The 10,821-nt window shown below is 44.9% G+C and overlaps 1 pseudogene; it reads right to left on the reverse strand.

Moving 5' to 3' along the window:
- Positions 1–10,351: 10,351 nt before the first annotated feature.
- LOC143986329 (U2 spliceosomal RNA) lies at positions 10,352–10,462 on the reverse strand (annotated as a pseudogene).
- Between the last annotated feature and the right edge of the window lie 359 nt (positions 10,463–10,821).

Genomic DNA, 10,821 nt, shown 5'->3' on the forward strand with positions numbered 1-10,821 from the left:
GCCACATGCACCAATTCCACAATCAAAAAGGTGACTAAAAATTGCCACGCTTGTGTAATAATTGTCCACGTACAAGTGGTACCCCTTTCTGAATAAGGGTGACACCAAGCCCCACACAATCTTACCAGCGTTCCCTATGTAGTCTGGGCAGTTCTCCGGCTCTACGTGACTATCTTTTCCCTTGTAAACCATAAAACTATATGTATAGCCTGTTGCCCTGTCACAGAGCTTATACATGTTGACCCCATTATCTGGCATGGCTTGCTCGGAAGATGCTGTTTGATAGACAAGTGGTAAGAAAAACGCTTGTCTGGTTGATGAGTCAGGGACTCATCAAACAGACAACTTGATCGGGAGTGAACAAGGCTGCAAACTGTTGAAGGGGTTTACGAGTGGTTTTACAAGGGGCCGAATTTTGTAGAGCCGATCAAATCCAGGATCACCCCGAGTTCATCATCAATGAAGTGCATGAACCGCAAGATCTGCTCGTATTGTGTCTTGGTCATGGAGGCAGAGAACACCGGCACATGGTGAATTGGGTCAGTGGACCAATATGACCGCAACTCACTCTTTTTAGTTATGAGGAGGGATAGGCCCAGGAAGGTCTTAAATTTGGAGACTGTAATAGGTCTCCAATCTCTGGCAAGGGTCAACTGGGGATTAGCGGCGATGAATTGACCAGTATATAAATTGCTTTGGTCCACAATAGATCTATAGAGTTCTTCTGTGAAAAACAGCGAATAAAAATCAACTGTTTCCACCTGAATTCTGGATTGGCCAGTGAATGGGGGAAGTATGGGTGCTGCAGAAGTGGTGGGCTCCCAATTAGGATTGGCAAATGCAGTAGGAAGGGCACTATGGGCTTGACGGGCCTGTGTTTGTCTTCTTCTTGGTGGCAGCGGGACACTACATGTGCTAGCAACCTCGCCAGCTTGAACTGCACTTATGGGACTCGCCACATCACCAAGTGTTACTGCAGTGCTGGATGTATGACCAGGATGTACTAGGCCACTGATGCTTGCCAGTTCACCAGAAGAATGAGCAGCACTAGTACTATCTGCTCCATATAAGAACCCTGCGGTAGACATGTGCAAAAGGAAAAAATTTGTTTTGTTTCGTTTTAATTCGTTAATTAATTAATTTTGTATAGTTATATTCGTTAAATTACTTAAATTCATTTTCGTATTTCGTTGAATTTTCTACCGAATTCAAAAAATCGATCACATTCGAAAATATTTCAACCAAATTCAAAAATATTTCTGCCGAATTCGAAATGATTTCAACATGATTCGAAATTATTTCAACCGCATTCGAAACTATTTCAATTGTAATCGAAAATATTTTGCGACCCGAATTTAGGGCCATGTATCTCAGGGTCACTTGTGTTTGCATACCAAATTTGGTGTTTCTAGCTATAAGTGACCCCGAGATATGTGGCCCCAAATTCGGGTCGCAAAATGTCATTCTCTGCTGCACAAAAGTGCTTGACATTTTGTGACCCAACTTTGGGGCCATGTATCTCGGGGTCACTTGGTGCTAGAAACCCCAAATTTGTATATGTTGTAGTGCTAGTTATGTTGTGTTTGCATACCAAATTTGGTGTTTCTAGCTATAAGGGACCCCGAGATATGTGGCCCCAAATTCGGGTTGCAAAATGTCATTCTCTGCTGCAGAAAAGTACTTTCATATTGCCCATATCTGGGTCGCTTGGTGGCAGGTGATGTGGCAAGCGGACAATCCACAACTTGGTCACATGGCACTCGTGGTCGGTCATATGGCACTCGTGTTAAGTCACGTGGCACTCGTGTCTGGTCACGTGGCACTTGTGTCAGGTCACGTGGCACTCGTGTCAGGCCACGTGGCACTCGTGTCAGGCCACGTGGCACTCGTGTCAGGCCACGTGGCACTCGTGGCAGGTCACGTAGCACTCCTGGCAGGTGTCGTGGCAAGTGGAAAATACACAACTTGAAATAGATGAAATGAAATAGATGCTAATGGTCTGCAGGAGATCTGGTTAGAAAACAAAATAGATACTAATAGTCTGCAGGAGATCTGCAAAAATTTTAAATAGATGCTAATAGTCTGCAGGAGATCTTATGGAAACAAATAGTAATCTGCAAAAGAAATTAAAAATGAAATAGATAGTATCTATATTCTATTCTGTTCTATTGTTTTTCTAGTCTATTCTCTATTTCTATTCTAATCTTTTCTATTCAAATTCTAATTCATTCTATACGAAATTCAAATGTCGGAAAGAAATATATATATATTATAAAACCACCATTTTCCGAAATTCGAATTTAGTATATAATGATTTCGATTTTAATAGAAAAGATTTTAATAGAATATAAAAGAATAGACTAGAAAAACAATAGAACAGAATAAAATATAATATATTCTATTCTATTCTGTTCTATCATTTTTCTAGTCTACTTTCTATTTTCTTATAATCTTTTCTATCCAAATTTAAAATTAATTAATTAAAAATTTTGAATTCATACTATTCGAAATTCAAATTATTCTATTTGAAATTAGAATTTCAGAAGATGGTTATATATTCTTTCTATTTTATTCTATTAAATTATATATTTTTCTAATCTTTTCTATTTGAATTAGAAATTTTGGAAGATGGTTAGTTACTTATATACATCTGTCACATCAACTTCTCATACTTGCAGTGTACCAGTGCAAAAAAACACACACACCTTATTTCATTTATATTACTTTTCTGCAGAAGAGAATGACATTTTGCGACCCGACTTTAGGGCCACGTATCTCGTATTTGGAGTTTCTATCTCCAAGTGACCCCCAGTTATGGGGCCCCAAAGTCGGGTCGCAAAATGTCAAGCACTTTTCTGAAGCAGAGAATTACATTTTGCAACCCAACTTTGGGGCCCTGTAACTTGGATATGTTGTAGTGCTAGTTCTACTGTGTTTGCATACCAAATTTGGGGTTCCTAGCTATAAGTGGCCCCGAGATACATGGCCCCAAAGTCGGGTTGCAAAATGTCATTTTTTCGAATTTGATTCGAATTTCGTTTGAATTCGTTAGCATTGCAATTCGGTAATTCGGATGCATCCGAATGTCCGAATAATGAAAATTAGTCCGAATTTCGATTCGGAACGAAACGAAATGCACATGTCTACCCTGCGGTTCTTGCTCCTCAACAGCAGCAGAAGAACAGGGTCGGGTACACCTGACCTTGGCAGAGACCACAACTCCATCTTCAGAGCTATCTGTCGGGGTGCTGCTGCTATCTACCTGTTTGTATTCTGAGTCTGAATCTGACAGATGAGTCACTTCCTCTTCACTGTCATGCTCAGAAACTTGTATTTATATATTTATAAATGTGAGGTAATAAAAAATGATTTCACAATCCTCCCCCAGTATTGCTAGCCTCTCATCTTAAGGATAGACCCCAACGGATCTAGTGATGCATCAATAAACGTCAAGGCAGTTTCTTTATCCTCCTTGGTGTATCCAGGACAGGGAATCACTGCAGCTTTTCCTTACAGTTTCCTAAAGGAAAATATCTTCAGATCCATAGGGTCAAGAACAGAGGCAGAAAAGAAGATGTTTGGTATTTTTGCCCACTAGCACTTTATGTCTGCTCACTTTTAAATAATTAGCGCTGCTTTACTATACATACATATATATATTGTGGCAGCACGCAGGTAAAATCACCTGGTTGTATTCAGGATGGGAAATATGTGTGTCCTAGATTCAGGCTGTATGCAGACTTTTACAATTAGAGGGGAAGAGTTAATGAGCCCAGCTGTAGTAAGTGGGCTCATTAAGACCTCTACAAAAAACCCCAGCATGCATAGGGAGATGCTCCATCCTGGAACCAGTTTTGTGTGTATAGACTGGGGAGTCTGAGATCTGTTCTGTGCGGTGAGTTAACGCCTGTGTGGCAAACCCCTACAATAGAGACAGGGACTGGGGCAGCACAAGGCTGCACCCAGTTGTTAGACAGGGAGTCTACGTGTGTAGTTAGAGGTCAAGCTGACCAGGATTTATTTTCTTGTTTTATTTTGTTTGGCTGTTTATGTATCACTGCATGTAGCAGAAATAAACCGGATCTTTTGTTTTTTGAACCTACACCGCTGTCTGCTGTGCCTGACTTTGTGTTGTGAACCCATCCAGGGGGTCACACCCACCCGCTACCGAGCTAACCCCTCACAGTTGGTGGAGAATTTTGGCAAGTTTTTTTTTTTTTTTCAATTTTTTTTAAAGGCCAGCATGGAGGAGATACTGAGACAGCTGGCTCTAGCAAATGCAAACCAGCAGCAAACAAATGCAGCTTTACAAAAGAGCCTTGCAGCTCAACAACAAGCCCAGCAGCAGACAAATGCAACTTTGCAGCAGAGTTTGGAAGCTCAGCAACAAGCCCAGCAGCGATCTGAAGCCCGTTTCATAGACCTGTTGCAGAAGCAAGAGCAGAATTTTCAACAGCAAATAGAGACATTGATACAGCAACGTCCGCAGACCAATGAAGCAAGTGGGAACAATAATACCGCATCCTTTGGTGTGAGCCGTTTACTGACAAAAATGACTGGAGAGGATGATCCGGAGGTGTTTTTGACCACATTTGAAAGGACTGCGGAAAGGGAAAAGTGGCCTAAGGAGCAATGGGCTGGACTGGTGGCCCCTCTGTTAACTGGGGAATCGCAGAAAGCTTATTATGACCTAGAGCCTGACCAAGCAAAAGACTATGTGGTGCTAAAAGCAGAAATATTGGCACGGCTGGGTGTCACCCTGGCAGTCCGGGCTCAGAGTGTGCATAACTGGACTTTTCAGGTTGGAAAACCTCCCAGGTCTCAAATGTATGATCTCATTCACCTGAGCAGGAAGTGGCTGCAGCCAGAGATTTTGACCGCACCAAACATTGTGGAACGTGTGGTTATGGATCGTTTCCTGAGAGCTCTTCCTACTGCCATCCAAAAATGGGTAAGCCATGGAGACCCAGAAAATGCAGATAAACTTGTGGATCTGGTTGAGAGGTACTTGGCTACAGAGAACTTGACCACCTCTTCCAGGGACTCACGGACTTTCCCCCCTAAGACCAGATCATCCCCAGTGGCGGGTAAGATGACTCCAAGGGGTGAGGGTGGAGAGAGTGAGAGGGTGGGAGTTCTACCTAAGGTCTGGCGGGAGCAGCCCAGGAAGCCCATGCTGCAAGAGGCAGCGAAAAAAATTATTTGCTACCGCTGCCGGCAAGAGGGACATATTGCAGCCAATTGCCCAGTTGTGGATGAGCCTATGCAATGTGACTTTATAAGGGAGAGACGTCAGTCGCTGTTTGCGACAGTTGCATGCACTGCCATTCGGGGACCTGAGAGACATTTATGTAAAATGTGTATTAATGGTAGACATGTTGATGTGTTGCTAGATTCAGGTAGCCTGGTAACATTGATAAAAGCTGAATTAGTTACTACAGAGGTCTCTGGGAATAACAGGGTGGCTGTTATTTGTGTGCATGGGGACACCCGAGAGTATCCTGTAACTTCAGTGTTTTTTGAGACCCCCAAAGGTAACCTCTCTCATCAGGTGGGGTTAGTGTCTCACTTACCACATGATGCTATTGTGGGAAGGGATTTTCCAAAATTCTGGGAACTCTGGGATTGTCCTGAGCCCCCCACTGGTGCCCCTATAGACCAGGAAGATGACCAGAATTCCTCTGGGAGTGGTGAGGACTCTCCTGAATTTCCCTTGTCGGTATTGGCGGGGGAAACTCGAGAAACTAGGGAGGAGCCAACATCCTCAGTTGAAAACATGCCGTCTGTGGAGTTTTCGGATCTTGAGGTTCACAGGGAAAATTTTGCCACAGAACAGTTAAAAGACCCCACCCTAATAAAGGCACGGGAAAATGTGGTGAAAATAGATGGCGAGTTAGTGAACCCAGATAAGACTTGCACTTACCCGTACTTCACTGTGGAAAGGGACCTGCTGTATCGAGTGGCTCAAAGGGCAGAAGAAACCATTGAGCAACTTGTGGTGCCCAAACCTTACAGGGAGTTGGTGTTAGAATTGGCTCATGGACACATTCTGGGAGGTCATCTGGGGACAGAGAAAACCAGAGAGAGGGTATTGCAGAGATTCTATTGGCCTGGGGTCATGAAGGAAATAGAAAAGTATTGTTCCTCCTGCCCTGTGTGTCAGAAGTCGGCACCTATGCCACATTTCCGTAACCCACTGGTACCTCTTCCTATCATTGAGGTCCCCTTTGAGAGGATCGCAATGGATTTGGTAGGTCCGATAATGAAGTCTGCTAGGGGGCATCAGTACATTTTGGTTATATTGGACTATGCCACCCGTTATCCGGAAGCAATTCCTCTTCGAAATACCTCGGCCAAAACCATAGCCAAAGAGCTATCCCTTGTTTTTAGCCGCGTGGGTATTTGTAAGGAACTGCTTACGGACCAAGGTACACCCTTTATGTCCCGGGTTATGAAAGAATTATGCAAGTTGTACAAAGTGAAGCAATTGCGTACATCTGTGTATCACCCCCAAACAGATGGGTTGGTTGAAAGATTCAACAAAACCCTAAAACAAATGTTAAAGAAGGTGGTGGATAGAGATGGAAAGAATTGGGATTGTCTAATACCCTATCTGATGTTTGCCATTAGGGAGGTACCCCAATCCTCTACGGGTTTCTCACCCTTCGAGTTGCTCTATGGGAGACACCCAAGAGAGCTGCTGGATATCGCCAAGGAAACTTGGGAAAATGAGAGTTCTCCTCACAGGAGTGTGATTGAGCACGTCACCCTGATGCAAGATAGAATTGCACAGGTAATGCCAATTGTAAAGGAACATTTGACCCAAGCGCAGTTAGCACAGCAGAGAGTGTACAACCGTGGGGCCAAGACCCGTACTTTTTCCCCGGGGGATAGGGTCTTGGTGCTAGTCCCTACGGTTGAAAGCAAATTTCTGGCCAAATGGCAAGGTCCATATGAAGTAATTGAAAAAATTAGTGAGGTGAACTACAGGGTTAGACAGCCAGGAAGGCGAAAGCCGGAGCAGATCTATCACGTCAATCTGCTGAAAGCCTGGAGGGATAGGGAATCCCTAGTCGCAGAGACTTTGTCACAAGTACAGCCTGACTGCTTAGTTCCTGAGGTTGGAATAGCAGACACCTTATCGAAACCCCAACAACAGGAGGTTAAAGAGTTTGTACTTCGTAACAAAGAGATTTTCTCTGAGCTTCCGGGACAAACATCTGGCGTAGAGCATGACATTATCACCCCGCCAGGAGAAAGGGTAAAACTAAAACCTTATAGAATACCAGAGGCCCGACGGGAGGCAATACGTGGGGAGGTTCAAAGGATGCTGGAATTGGGTGTGATAGAGGAGTCCCAGAGTGACTGGTCCAGTCCTATTGTACTAGTGCCCAAACCTGATGGGAGCTGGCGGTTTTGTAACGATTTTAGACAATTAAATAAAGTTACAAAATTTGACACCTACCCCATGCCACGTATAGATGAGTTGATTGACCGGCTGGGAACAGCCCGATATATGACAACTCTTGATCTCACCAAAGGGTATTGGCAAATTCCCCTGGCCGAGTCGGCCAAGGAGAAAACTGCGTTTGTAACCCCAGATGGGGCATTCCAATATAAAAGAATGCCGTTTGGGTTACAGAATGCACCGGCAACATTCCAGCGGAAAATGGATAAGATTCTGAGGCCCCATCAGAAATATGCTGCAGCTTACCTGGATGATGTGATTATCCATAGCACAGACTGGGTCTCACATTTGCCAAAAGTACAAGCAGTCCTAGACTCTATCCGGGAAGCTGGGTTTACGGCCAATCCAAAGAAGTGTACCATTGGACAGGAGGAGGCCAAATATCTTGGGTACACTATTGGGAGGGGGGTGATAAAACCCCAAGTCAATAAAGTCGAGGCCATACAGAGTTGGCCACGTCCCAACAGCAAGAAACAGGTACGAGCCTTTCTGGGAATCGCTGGCTATTATCGACGATTCATTCCCCATTTTGCTTCTCAGGCTGTGCCCCTCACCAACCTGACAAAAGGGAAAGAGTCGGTTATGGTTAAATGGTTCCCAGAGGCTGAGGAAGCATTTCAGTCCTTAAAAACAGCTTTATATAGCCAGCCAGTGTTGTACTCACCAGACTTCTCTAAGGACTTTGTTGTACAAACTGATGCATCAGACGTTGGGTTAGGAGCAGTGTTATCCCAGGTCTGGAACGGGGAAGAACACCCAGTCATTTACCTCAGCAGGAAGTTGAAGTCCCATGAGGTAAATTACTCCACGATTGAGAAGGAATGTTTAGCAGTGAAGTGGGCTCTAGATTCCCTTCGGTACTATCTGCTAGGTTGGCACTTTGACCTGGTGACTGATCACGCTCCTTTAAAGTGGATGGCTCAAAACAAGGAGACCAATAGAAGGGTAAATAGGTGGTTCCTGGCCCTACAGGAATTTAACTTTACAGTTAAGCATCGCCCTGGTGTTAAAATGGGGAATGTGGATGCTTTGTCTCGGATACATGCGTGTCTGGCTACTTGTGTTACAACCCCAAGGTTGAAACAAGAGGGGGGGGGGGTATGTGGCAGCACGCAGGTAAAATCACCTGGTTGTATTCAGGATGGGAAATATATGTGTCCTAGATTCAGGCTGTATGCAGACTTTTACAATTAGAGGGGAAGAGTTAATGAGCCCAGCTGTAGTAAGTGGGCTCATTAAGACCTCTACAAAAAACCCCAGCATGCATAGGGAGATGCTCCATCCTGGAACCAGTTTTGTGTGTATAGACTGGGGAGTCTGAGATCTGTTCTGTGCGGTGAGTTAACGCCTGTGTGGCAAACCCCTACAATAGAGACAGGGACTGGGGCAGCACAAGGCTGCACCCAGTTGTTAGACAGGGAGTCTACGTGTGTAGTTAGAGGTCAAGCTGACCAGGATTTATTTTCTTGTTTTATTTTGTTTGGCTGTTTATGTATCACTGCATGTAGCAGAAATAAACCGGATCTTTTGTTTTTTGAACCTACACCGCTGTCTGCTGTGCCTGACTTTGTGTTGTGAACCCATCCAGGGGGTCACACCCACCCGCTACCGAGCTAACCCCTCACAATATATATATATATATATATATATGTATATTTATTGGTGTTGGTATCACTACAGAAGTCTAGCTGCTTTTTATTTATATATTTTTTCACTAAGCACTTTATATGTGTCTATAACACTCTTTTGGTAGCGCATTAGTACATTACTTTTTATTTTTGGACTTTACTATTTACCAAGCGTGCAGCCACCATGCAAGTGTTTGACTATTTAGTGTGTAGAACCAATAATTTAATTTTTATTTTTTTTGAAAGCCTGTGGCGTGCAAAACACACTCAAAAACTGCACCCGGTACCAAAAAAATGTGCACACACATAGGGAGTGATACACAAAAAGTGCCAGGGGTACAAGGGTACTTAAAACATGGTCTGTCTGGCCGAAACCAGACAGACCCCTTTCTTTGGAAGGTCTGCCGAAACAGACCCACCCAAGTACTAGGTAGGGCTCCCCTGAAGGGAGACCCCAGAAGAGAGAGGGCAAACTAAGCCAGAAGGCCGTGTCCACCCCCTTCCCAAACTTTCAGGACAGGCCCGAGGACCTGCGACCCTACTTGTCACACATGCAGTGCACAACACAAAAAAGTGACACACACACAACAAAGGAATACATTAAATAAAGTGGGGGGGGGGGGAATAAGTGGAGAGGAGAGAGAAAAAGGTGGCCATTGTGTAAAACCAGGACCAGACCCTCTGGCCAGGAATAAAAAATTCCTCTGATCCCAGGCAAAAGGCCCGGCCCAAGAGGCAGGTGCTAAAAAAGCGTGCTATGGTGCTGTGACCTTGGTGCCCAAAATCAAGGTGACCCTCACTCACAGTGAATTTATGACACCCCTGGACTGCCACTCCAGGGGTACATATTCTATAGGCTTTCAAGACCACCCTGACCAACAGCCCAGACCACAGCAGCCCCCACTCCAGTTAGGAAGGCAGGGAGTTCAGGAAGCCCGGGGAGAGCCTGCCCATCCACAAGCTCAACCCCTGCTCCCATCATTCCTACCTCATTACATTCAGAGATACTAAACGTTCCTCCCCTGCATGCAAAGGAGGACCCAGTGTTCTCTCTTGAAAGACTGTCCGGAGGTAGGAATACCCCAATCTAGGCCAGAAGGCCAGAGACCCGACCCTCTGGGTTCAGACCGCATGTAGCACCCGTCCTCACCAGGAGCACCCTTCCGGGCGGCTCAGACTGAAGCCCCACTGACACCACCATGGATGCCCAGATGCTGACCCCTACTGAAACCGCCCTTCCAGGTGCAATGACACAATTGGATTTGCATCTGCCCTCCCCACACTCGGGAGTGACGTCAGCGCCTCCTCTGGCAACTGATAAGAACAGATACTACACTTGATCTTAGCCAAAAGGCTGAGAAGCAGTCGTAAGAAAGTCCATGCTGTACCTCCTTTGGTCACCTTTACTTCCACCTTCCAAACCTTCCTATCATCGCTGTGCAAGACCTTGGTAATGAGCCCCATAGGCCATTCATTGCGACATGCTTCCTTGTCCCTTAGAAGAATGAGGTCTCCTTCATTAATGTTTGGCCTGGGTATTTGCCATTTGCAAAGGCCTTGGAAAACATGCAGGTACTCTTTCCTCCACTGGTGCCAAAACACATTGGAAAGGTGTTGTACCTATTTCCATTGACGCCTGTATATATATTTTTGGTCAATCACTCCTGAAGAGTAGGGATGAGCTTCGTGTTCAAGTCGAACATACGTTCGACTCGAACATCGGCT

This window comes from Lithobates pipiens, unplaced genomic scaffold (assembly GCF_037356315.1).
Source record: "Lithobates pipiens isolate NorthernLeopardFrog02 unplaced genomic scaffold, aLitPip1_a1.2 Scaffold_16, whole genome shotgun sequence".
NCBI classification, from domain to species: Eukaryota; Metazoa; Chordata; class Amphibia; order Anura; family Ranidae; genus Lithobates; species Lithobates pipiens.